A 10,903-nucleotide genomic window follows, 5' to 3' on the forward strand; every position below is an offset into this window, starting at 1 on the left:
CTCACATCCACACATCCCAGAGTCTCCAGTGGACTCACTTCAGTGCATACCTCCCATGTCATGCCGACTGTCTTCACCATCACACAGTTTCATTCTTGCCACATGTCAGTGCCTTATAGCACCTACATCCTCTGCCAGACTCTGCCTGCCAAATACTGCCATGTTCTCCTGGTCCTTCCTACATTTGCCAACACACTTGATGCTGTAAAAGAGACAATATCATTGTTGCTTCTGTAAAGTGGATAAGAACATCTCTCTCTGTCCTCACGTTAGGAGACTCCAACCATAGGGTATCCTTGTGTCTCCAGTCTTATCTTTGCCAAAGAGGTCTTTCATTTCATGAGCAGATCCTGCTCTTGATTCCCTGTAAGATTCAGATATTAGATCAGTTGGTGGAGGAGGAGAATTTGCCAATGAACACTGCCACCTGAGAAGTACCCACAGTCTTCCTCCCCTTCCGGGGTCCTAAGTGTTCTCACTGAAACAAGCTTGTCGGGCATGGCAACCTCTCCACATAGGGTAAGTTGTCCACTAGTAAAATTCTCAGACCCTCTCACAGAGGCTTTGAGGAGTGGGGCACCACCACTAATCCAGCTGTCAGGCTCACACATCATCAGCACAGCTTGGCCTACAGTGAAGACCTCTGTCACACTTAGCCTTCATCTCTGTTGGTTCTTCTGTCACAACTAATCATTTAGCTCATTCGTCCTCAGTCCTCAGAGGGATGAAAACAATAATATCCTCAAAATTTTGGGGAGAGTTCTGTCTTTTATGAGTCATAAAGAATCACCTTTTTTTAGCTAAAAGAAAAAAATAAAATAAAAAAGGAAAGAGACAGAAAAGCAGAAAGAGAGAGAGAGAGTAAAACTAGAAACAGAATAATTGACTATTCAACCAACTGGCAGAATCAGTATTCGAAGCAAATACTTATGTACCCCTCTGTGTGGGGTCACCCTGGACCAGAGTCACAGGTTACTTCAGAAAGGGGCAAAAATATAATCCATCTAAATTTCCACCCCTTATGTTGGAATGGACTTAGGTGATCCTGTTGTTGAAAGGGTTATTTTATGTGCCGAATAATTTTCTAAAAACCTAATTAGATAAAATTAAATGGACATCTGCTTATTTAAAAGAAAATGAATGTGAGAGAAAGGAAAACATTCTAAAAGGAAAAAAAAAGGAGAAAGGGGGAAGGTAAGGTAAGAAGAGAGGTATTAATATTTTTTAAATAAGCTTTCCGCCTGAATAAATTTTATAGGTATATCAAAAATACTAGGAGGAAAAATGGTCATAATTTTGATTTGTCATGGAAGTACAAAAATTTGCCTTAAATATGGCAATCATTAGATTGGCCAAATTACTTCAGATTACAAGGAAAAATGAAAACAGAAGGTGAAGGGTATATATCTGAAAACCTAACCTGGCATGTTGCAAATATTTACTTTCTTTATGGAAGTAGCCCATTTCTATTATAAGAACATCTATAAATCCTGTGCTGCTTTGGTGAGGCTGACTTTCTTCAGGAGTTACTTTAAATTGATGACAAGTTCTCTTTATCTTTTCAAATTGAAATTTTATTTTAAAGCAAAGAGGAAATTAAAAATTACCTCTAAAATATGTTCCATTTGCTATTATTTTTTTGGTGTGGGGGTACTGGGGATTGAACTGAGGGGCACTCAACCACTGAGTCACTTCCCCAGCCCTATTTTGTATTTTATTACTCTCGATCCCTCTGCCTCAGCCTCTCAAGCCACTAGGATTACAGTCTGTGCCACTGTGCCTGGCTGTTCTATTTGCTATTCTTAACTAATAATTTCAAATGATAAAAGCAACTATCCATTTAAAAACTGTTGTATGGATATAGATAAATATCTAGAGATCAATAAATTTCAGACATATGCTAAGAGAAGCCATAGTCATTTTTGACTAAGCTTGATTTGTTGTAACATTGATGAAATACATATATATATGTGTGTATATATGTATATATATATACTGTGGGGGGGCACGCACACGCACATGTGGGGGGGGCAGTAGATTTTGCTGAAGTATGGAGCTAAGAGGTAGTGCCCATGCTTTGCAGGCACAAGGCCCTGAGATCTATCCCCAGCAACAAAGGAAAAAGGAAAAAGATTTTCTCTAAAGCAAGAAACACATGATTAATAAATATCCAGGAGCAATTGGAAAGCTAATTTCATATATAAGAATGTTTTCCAACAAGATATTCTTTTAAAAGATGCTAATAGAAAAACTATATCATTCCCCAATTTTGAAACATTAAATCCATTACATGATACAGCATTTTAAATATTTATTATAAAATTTCCACCTTACCATACAGCATAATTTTGAGTAATCACTTAAATATGACTGTTTCACTCCTAATAAAAAAATATAAGAAGTGAAACATATTTAACTATGTTTCAATGCATACATTGGAAAAAAACAGTGAATTACTATTTCCAAATTGCTCATGATTTAAAACTCAGTGTGTCTTCATTTTTCAGATTTATTTTGTTCGTTCTTTGTTAATTAAGAAAAAAATGTTTAAAACAATCAACCTCTGGTCGGATTCATTTTGTAGTTAATAGACGACTACCATTTAGCAGCTTAATGTCTAATTACTTCATATGTATGTTAGCTGGCCTATGTCCTATTAGTAAACATTTAAATTTTTAACAGGGTAAATTGTTCATATTACAATATAATTTTTACTGCTTTTTACCTGAAGCAAGTTCAGCTTGGGTCATAGGTTAATGAGAGTCTAGATGAACATCAATAGTGAGGTTAACTTCAGCTGAGCTGTAGAATCTGAGGTCTAGGAACATGTGCCATTTCCTACCTATGGAGTGAAGTTGCAGAGAATCATAATATCTAATTAATTATAAAATTGATTATGGTAAGGACCTGAGCCATCTTTAGTTTCCCTTTTGAGAGCCTGCAACACTCTAAATTAGCTGTACTTCAATCAGACAGTTTCTCTTACATTCACCATAGCTGTCAAGAGACTGTCTTCCTTAATATCTAACACTACAATAAGTAAATGCTAAATTAGCATTGAATGAATAAATGAATGGAAATATTCTGTTTCAAAGACAATTATTTCCTGATAATAATATTCATTCAACTAAATCCTTTCTCCTACATGATTATTGCTACATGAAATCATGTGTTTATATTGATTCTGAAAATAACATGTTATTGCTACCTGTATTATTATTATTATTATTATTATTTGGAAGGGGGTATCGAGGATTAAACTCAGGGGCACTTGACCAATGAGCCACTCCTGAGACCTGTTTTGTATTTCATTTAAAGACAGGGTCTCACTGAGTTACTTAGCACCTCACTTTTGCTGAGGCTGGCTGTAAATTCAAGATCCTTCTGCCTCAGTCTCCTGAACTTCTGGGACAATAGGCATGCACCACCTCACCCAGACTATTTTTTTGATAACTTTCTCAAGCATTTTTGCAAACATTTTATTCTCCTCATTATCATTTATCCAACAGCCCCCTTTCTTGAGGCTTGAGCTGAATGGTTCTCAGCACCAACCTTAACCAGGAGACAAATCACCATCCTATTTCCTCTCTCATGTAAAAAAATCTCTGCTCAAAAACCCACTTTCTACATTTCCATTTATCCCCCTAGTTTCATGTGTGTGACAATGTCATATCAGAAATATCAGTTAATACAAATTCTCTCTGAAGGGGGAAATATTAAAAATATGATTAAATCACTTTATTAATCTATTTAAGTACATTCTGATCCTTCTTTTTTAAATCAGAAAGATTACATGACAAAAATTCAAATTAAGAAATATTACATTTCATCCTCCTTATTCATCTAGAAGTGGCACCAATCAAAATAGTTAATATACACTATTTTTTAACACTTTGTAATGTAGGCTTGATTGTCTCTCTTTTAAAAGCAAATGTGAAAATGTCACACTTTCTTTTTTCAAGAAAATTCCAATAATCCTTACAAACCACAAAGAAGACTATGATTCTGAGTAGTATGGGTTTCCTTGCTGCCCATATCATCGCTTATCTTCTAGTTACCCCAAACTCCCATTTAATCAGCTTAATATTTATTTAGAGTCACGGCATCACACCTAGTTTGCTAGTCACATACAGTGAATCATTGTGACACATCTGTTCTAGCATGATTTATGCTGAATTATAGCAGGGAGTTAGATGAAAAAGATACAAACATCTAGTTTCCATAAGCATTAAGAACCTTCTTCTCCCCACCTCCCCTGAAATGCACATTCACACATGTATCCCAGACCTGCAGGCTCTGGGGTTTCACACTCTGAAGTTCATCTTGCACCATAGAGAGAAAAAATCCCTGCTTGAATCATAAAATTAAAAAAACACAAGACAACTGTGCAAAATTTGTGACAGGAGAACTAAATGGGGGAATAAGATGATTTCTAGACACTTGTGTTGTTTGAATGAATTCATTCTCTCAACAAAAACTTACTGAGCAGGACTGGGGTTGTGGCTCAGTGGCAGAGCGCTTGCCTAGCATGTGTGAAGCATTGGATTCAATTCTCAGCACCACATATAAATAAATAAAATAAAGATCCATTGACATTAAAAAATATTTTTTAAAAACTTACTGAGCCAATACTGTGGATAGGTGCAGGGATACAGTACTGAACTAAATAATCCATTGCTCTGATAGAGTTTACATTCTATATAGAAGAGATTAGGAATAAAGTACCTAAGAGTGAGAAGCACTAAAGGAATAAGAAAAACACAGCAGGCATGGTGGTGCATGCCTGTAATACCAGCAAATTGGGAGGCTGGGGCAGGATTGCAAGTTCAAAGCCAGCCTCAGCAACTTAATGAGGCCCTGGGTAACTTAGTGAGACATTGTCTCAAAATAATATATATATATATATAAATATTTGTATATAATAAAAATAAATAAATAATATATATTCATAAATAACATAATTATAATCTATATATTTTACTTTATTTATCAAATAAAACATATAAATAATATATATTAAGTAAAATATATAAACAATGAATAATATGTATATTTATATATATAATATATAATATAAATAATATATGTATAATTATAACATTTTTTCCTGTCTTTTTTAAATTTAATTGCTTTTATTTTTAAAATACATGACAGTGGAATCCATCGCAATTCTTTTTATACATATAGAACACAATTTTTCATAACATATATATATATATTTTTTTTTTTTTTTGAGACAGTGTCTTGCTAAGTTACCCAGGGCAGGGCCTCACTAAAATGCTGAGGTTGGCTTGGAATTTGCAATCCTTCTGCTTCAGTCTCCCAAGTCGCTGGGATTACAGGCATGCACCACAATGCCTGGCCTATTTTTCTTATTCTTTAAGTAAATGTGAAAATGTCACATTATCTTTTTTCTTATTTATATATAGAGATGGCTGAGGATGCGGCTCAGTTGCTCAGTGGTTAAGCACCCCTAGGTTCAATCTTCAATCCCTGGCACAAAAAATCAACAAATAAATAAGACGTGCAGGTGCTATGGTGGACAAAAAAACAGACCATGAGATTTGAAAGAGATTTGATTTTCCTGCTTTATGGTGCCCTTTCATGAAGGAGCTAAGGTTAATACATCCCTGGGGAGCACAGTCACAAACAGCACAGCACTGACATGTGCATGAGGGCTCAGGAGTTGCCTTCATCAGCAGTGGGACAGGAGGATACTAAGGAGCTTCTGCCTTTACCCAGCTTTCTCTCCAGAGGTTGGAAAAATGCCAAATTTACAGTCAGACTTAAATATCACCTCAAAAAATTGTTTAGGAAAGGAGGAAGAGGACTGAGATTGTGGCTCAGTGGTAGAGTGCTCACCTCGCAAGTACTAGGCCCTGGGATCAGTCCTCAGCACCACATAAAAATAAATAAATAAAATAAAGGTATTGTGTCCAATTACAACTAAAAAAATAAATATTTTTTTTAAAAGGAGGAAAAACAGGAGGGGCATGTTTTTTACCATGCAGGTATTAATGTTTTCCTCAAGGAAGAACAGTTTGATAATATGTATCAAAAGCTTTAAAATCCTAAATTCTAAGAATTCCTCAACACTCGTTTAGTACAAAAGCCATTTGTGCTGCTCTTGCTGTGTTTGTCTCAGTGAAGGAGAAACAACATCCTAGTTCCATCTAACCAATTATATCAAATTTTATGCATACATACTGTGCTTATGACCATGAAAAAATGTCTGTTGGATCTATGTGTTCTCAATTGGAAGAAGCTCCAAGATGCAGATTTTTAATTTTACAAAGTAAAGATTTAGAATAGTGTATATACTTTCACTTGTACAAAAAGGAAAGGCCATTTTATGTACATAGGGAATATTTCCAGGGAGTAACAAGAGAGATATACAACAGTGACTGTCTACAGTGAGAATCGGGAGTCTCAGATGGAAGAAGAATGCATTTTCATTATATATTATTAGAGATTTCATAATGGACATACGTTCCTTTTGATGCATATCTTTATCTTAGAGATTCTAGCTCTAAGAAGTTTTCTAAGACAATTATTGATGAAAAACAGATATGTACTTTGATTCCCTATTAATTTAATAGAGAAAAATGAGCAGCCATGCACATATCCAATAGTAAGAGACTATGTAAATAAATGATTGTTTATTTATAAAATGGTATACTTTTCAGGCACAAATAAAAATGTTATGGGAATGTATTTGCTGACATGAAGAACTTTAATTAATATTATTTAAGTGAAAAATGCAAGAAATAAACATGCAGTACAGATGTGTATGTTTGTGAGAAAGAATGGTAGAAAATATGTATGAATGTGTGTGTGCCTGCGCATGTGTAGGTTAATAGTGGTTTTTAGGTCAAGGAGTATAAATACCTTCTATTGTCTTATTCATGATTATCTGTTTTTCTGTGCTCTATAACAAGGTATTATTATGTACATTTTATTAACAAAAGAGAAAAGAGGCAGTGTAGTATAATAGATAGCACATCACATTATCAAAATTACGTCAATAAACACCCTTTGAACAGTTTAGTTCCGAGATCAACAGATGAGCATTGGATGATGAGGTTCAATCCCAAGGAAAAGGACTAAAGATAAACAATTGTGACTGAGCATTACTTAGGGACATGGGGACCTGTAGTGAGGGTCTTGCATCATAGGAGGCAGTGCAGTGTCACTGGTAGTGCTGGTGGGAGGAGAAAGAATTAGGTGTTATGGTCACCAAGAGAAAGAAGAAACCCAGAAGGGTTTTGATAATTCTTAGTGAGTTTTGCCTTGGCTATCAAATATTACCACATATTAGCAACTTGCGAAGAATCCAGGCTTAGTTTTTACAGAGGTTTGGCTGCTGACCTGGGAGTTGCTTTTTCTGAGTTTAGATCTGTCAACGAGTTGGCCACATTCAAGATATGAGTGGCATTTTTTCCTTTTTTCACCTGATATTTTCTAAGAGGAAAAAGCTAAGCTGCGAACTCAATTTTTTGACCTGAGAAAATGCAAAGGACTCTTTTCTTTTAAAGTTATCTTGCTTGGCAGGCACGTATATCTAAGCTCCAGCAAATCTACTTAAACCTGCTATTTGGAGATTCATAAAACTTGAATAAGTCAAATTTGTTCTGTGGGTGTTTTATCTCTCAATCAACCTTCAAGATTGTTTTATTTCTTCTCTTTTAATCTGTTTAAGAGATAGGGAAGAAATAAGATCCCTTAAGTGAACTATTTAGGTTCTTCTCCTCTCTGTTCTAAGAAACTCATAATTCAAAATAGAACTAAGCTTTTTTTGGATTTTTCCAAACTCATGCCCTCTTAGCAATATTTACAGAGGACTCAGATTGTGTATCCAGTGCAATCTTCCAGATACTATAAAGAGATATAGTAGAATTATCCTCTTCCACAAGGCACTTAGAAACAAAAACCCGCTCCACAGGTTTTATGCAAAATAAGCCTCTAAAATTTAAAACTAATTGCATTCTGTGTGTGGATTCAGATATTCATAGTTGAAGGCAGTAGATAGTTCCTTTCAGAGGACAAAATATGAGCCTAAGACAAAATCAAGGTATTAAGTGGCATTTATAATCTGGTTTCTAAAACAATTTCCATACAGGAAATGAACAAAGGAAAAAACAAAACAGAAACATCACATATATGTTGCCAAGAGCTAAACTGTAGCATACAATAAATCTCATAGCCCTTCCTTTTTTCTTGCTTCATCGAGGTCTGGCATGCATATAGTAAAATGTAGAAAGTGCACTAATGAACATACAGCTGAATAGAGTTTTACCCATCTGCACCTGTGTAACCAACACCCATGTCGACACCTATAAGATCCCAACACTCCAGGAGGCTCTCACTTGCTTCTTCCCTGTCTCTGCAAACTCCTCACCCAAAGTTCATCACTGCTCCACCTTCTTTTAGACAAAGAAGATTGAAGCAAAATCTTCATGCCCAGAAAGAACCAAAAGAACAGAATGCCAGGGATACTTGAAGATACAAAGAAGAGCTGGTAAAACCATGGCACACAGGCTCGATGGGGCATACTCTCTTCTCCCAGCCTAGACACCATCCCCACCACCAACACTGGGCAATTCCCACTCCCTCCAGCACCAGCTCAGAGATTCTCCTTAGAAAGCTTTTTCTCCTCTTCCTGTGCAAGGCACTGCATCTACCACCTATTCCAAAGTTCTCTGCATTTAGCAATGTCAAAATTATGATCCTACCATCATGTTCATAATTATTTTGTCTGCTTTGCATCAAAACTGTTATTTAAAGGATGGAATTCTTTTTAATTTTTTTTATCTTCCAACCCCTGGCAGTCACATGTAAACTGATACGTACATGTGTGTCATATATTACAATTTATAACCGAGTTTGTTGAGGGAAGAGTCAGAAAATAGTGATTAAATAACTTGGTCCTTCCTGGTTCTTCTTCTTTACCACCTCCTGGAACACATTCTTTTTCTGTTTCCTATTTTACTATTCTCATTGCTACAAATTAAATTTGATGATATGGGTGAGTGATGTTCTTCCAGGACCTGGACCACTTCCTGGCATTTAACTAGCTCTTCATAGATATTTTCTGAATGACTGAAGAGAATGAATGAATGAAAACTTCCTCTTACATAGATATCAAAAGATTGTGACTCCTGGTTTGTTCAAGGTTTGCTTAAAGTATAAGGAGGTATAACTATCCAGCTACTTGTTAAATAATACATTAAATTTGAAGTCAAACATAATGGAAGAGTCCTACATATTACTTATTTTTGAAGAGAGGGTACAAGTGTTATCATACATTGCTGTCATTACTGCCATTATTATACTTCTCCACCTTTGTATTTCCAAGCCTTGTGGGTGAGTGACACTCTGGATAAGTCTCATGGGGCCATGTCATGCATCCATACCTCCTTTCAGCTTTGGGAAGAATACAGATTAAGGGAAACATTCACTTTTTTTCTTTTGACCCTAGATTTAGCACATTTTCTTTCTCACTAGCCTCATCTTGCTCATTGCAATTTTGTTTCTGTAAACCATTTCATGACACAATGCTAGTCCTTTCTTCATGAGAATGGTCAATTGTGTTGTAACCAGACCCAGTGTTTCCCTTCCATCCTGTCCCCATACAGCTAAATAATGCTAAATGTGAAGGTTCCCATCCAGGCTTCTTGAAACCTCTACTTCTTTGGGGAAAAGACCTTAATCTCACACAGTAGCTTCCAGTAACATCTTTAGTTTGATGGAAACTTCCCCTCCTGACACACTTTACTCTAGTTCCCAGAATTCTGAGTCTGGAAGCAGACGATAGCTTAGCCTGCTGACTTGGAATGTTGTACTTCCCTTTTCTAGTTCCACAGTGCCAGGCTGGATCCCAGGGTCCATGCACTGCCTTGTCTCCATTCTTGCTCACCTCCCATCTGCCCTCTACTTTGCTGCTATAGTGACCACAGTCTAACTTCTGGTATGGATGACACAATGCTCACACACTGATGTGTTAATTCCATTCCAAATACAGAGAAGTAATATAGGAGGATATATGTATATGCATGCATGCGTGCACACACACACACACACACACACACAGCAATAAACAGAGTAGGACTATGGCAGAGCACGACTATGGCAGAGCACATGGACCCAGTGGCAGTAAATGTTAAGAAACCATTGAAGTTCCTGGAGGCAGTGATGTGGAATTTCATAAGAACATACTAGGTGAAGAGAAAAAAATCCTATGGAGGTTGTGAAGACTGTGATGCCATGTACATCAAGTTGATATCTTCTGACAGTCATAAATTTATTATAAAAAGAGAATATGCCCTAACATCAGGAACAATAACAGCCATGTTGAGTGAACCAGTTCAGTTGTGGAAAATGAAGCCATCAGAATCAATTTTAGAACAATCGCTTCACATGTGCTATTAAATGTACTTATTTCATCCACAAGGTTTGCTAAACTAACAGCTCCACTGAGAATGCCAAATTCCCAACTGCACCTGAAATTACTGTGGAATTGCTGATGACTGTGAACTTCTTAGAATCTTAAATAAAATAAAATCTAACAAAATGCCATGTTTAAGCATTTAATTCCCACAGTTAGAAATTCTTTTGCATTTCCCATTGTCCTCATGCAGTTGAAAAATCTAAAGTTCATTGAAGAGCAGATTGTCGTCAGAGTTGAAATTTGTTCCCCACATAAACAAGCTAAAGACATTTTCACAAACTGAAAAAATAAAACAATATACAAATTTTAGGTAGTTATGGTTTATCCTTTGAATGAGACTTTTAAATCAGAGCAGTACTCATAACATAAATACTGAGAAATAAATTTAAATGCCAAGTACCATAGGTGAACACTGTAACTACCTATTGACATGTTTTTAGTGTTTTTTTTTTTAAA

The 10,903-nt window shown here is 35.9% G+C and overlaps 1 pseudogene; it reads left to right on the forward strand.

Annotated features, from left to right (window-relative positions):
* Positions 1–10,233: 10,233 nt before the first annotated feature.
* Positions 10,234–10,549, forward strand: LOC144253365 (elongin-C pseudogene; annotated as a pseudogene).
* The last annotated feature ends 354 nt before the right edge of the window (positions 10,550–10,903 follow it).

The sequence above is a fragment of the Urocitellus parryii genome, chromosome 2 (assembly GCF_045843805.1).
Source record: "Urocitellus parryii isolate mUroPar1 chromosome 2, mUroPar1.hap1, whole genome shotgun sequence".
NCBI classification, from domain to species: Eukaryota; Metazoa; Chordata; class Mammalia; order Rodentia; family Sciuridae; genus Urocitellus; species Urocitellus parryii.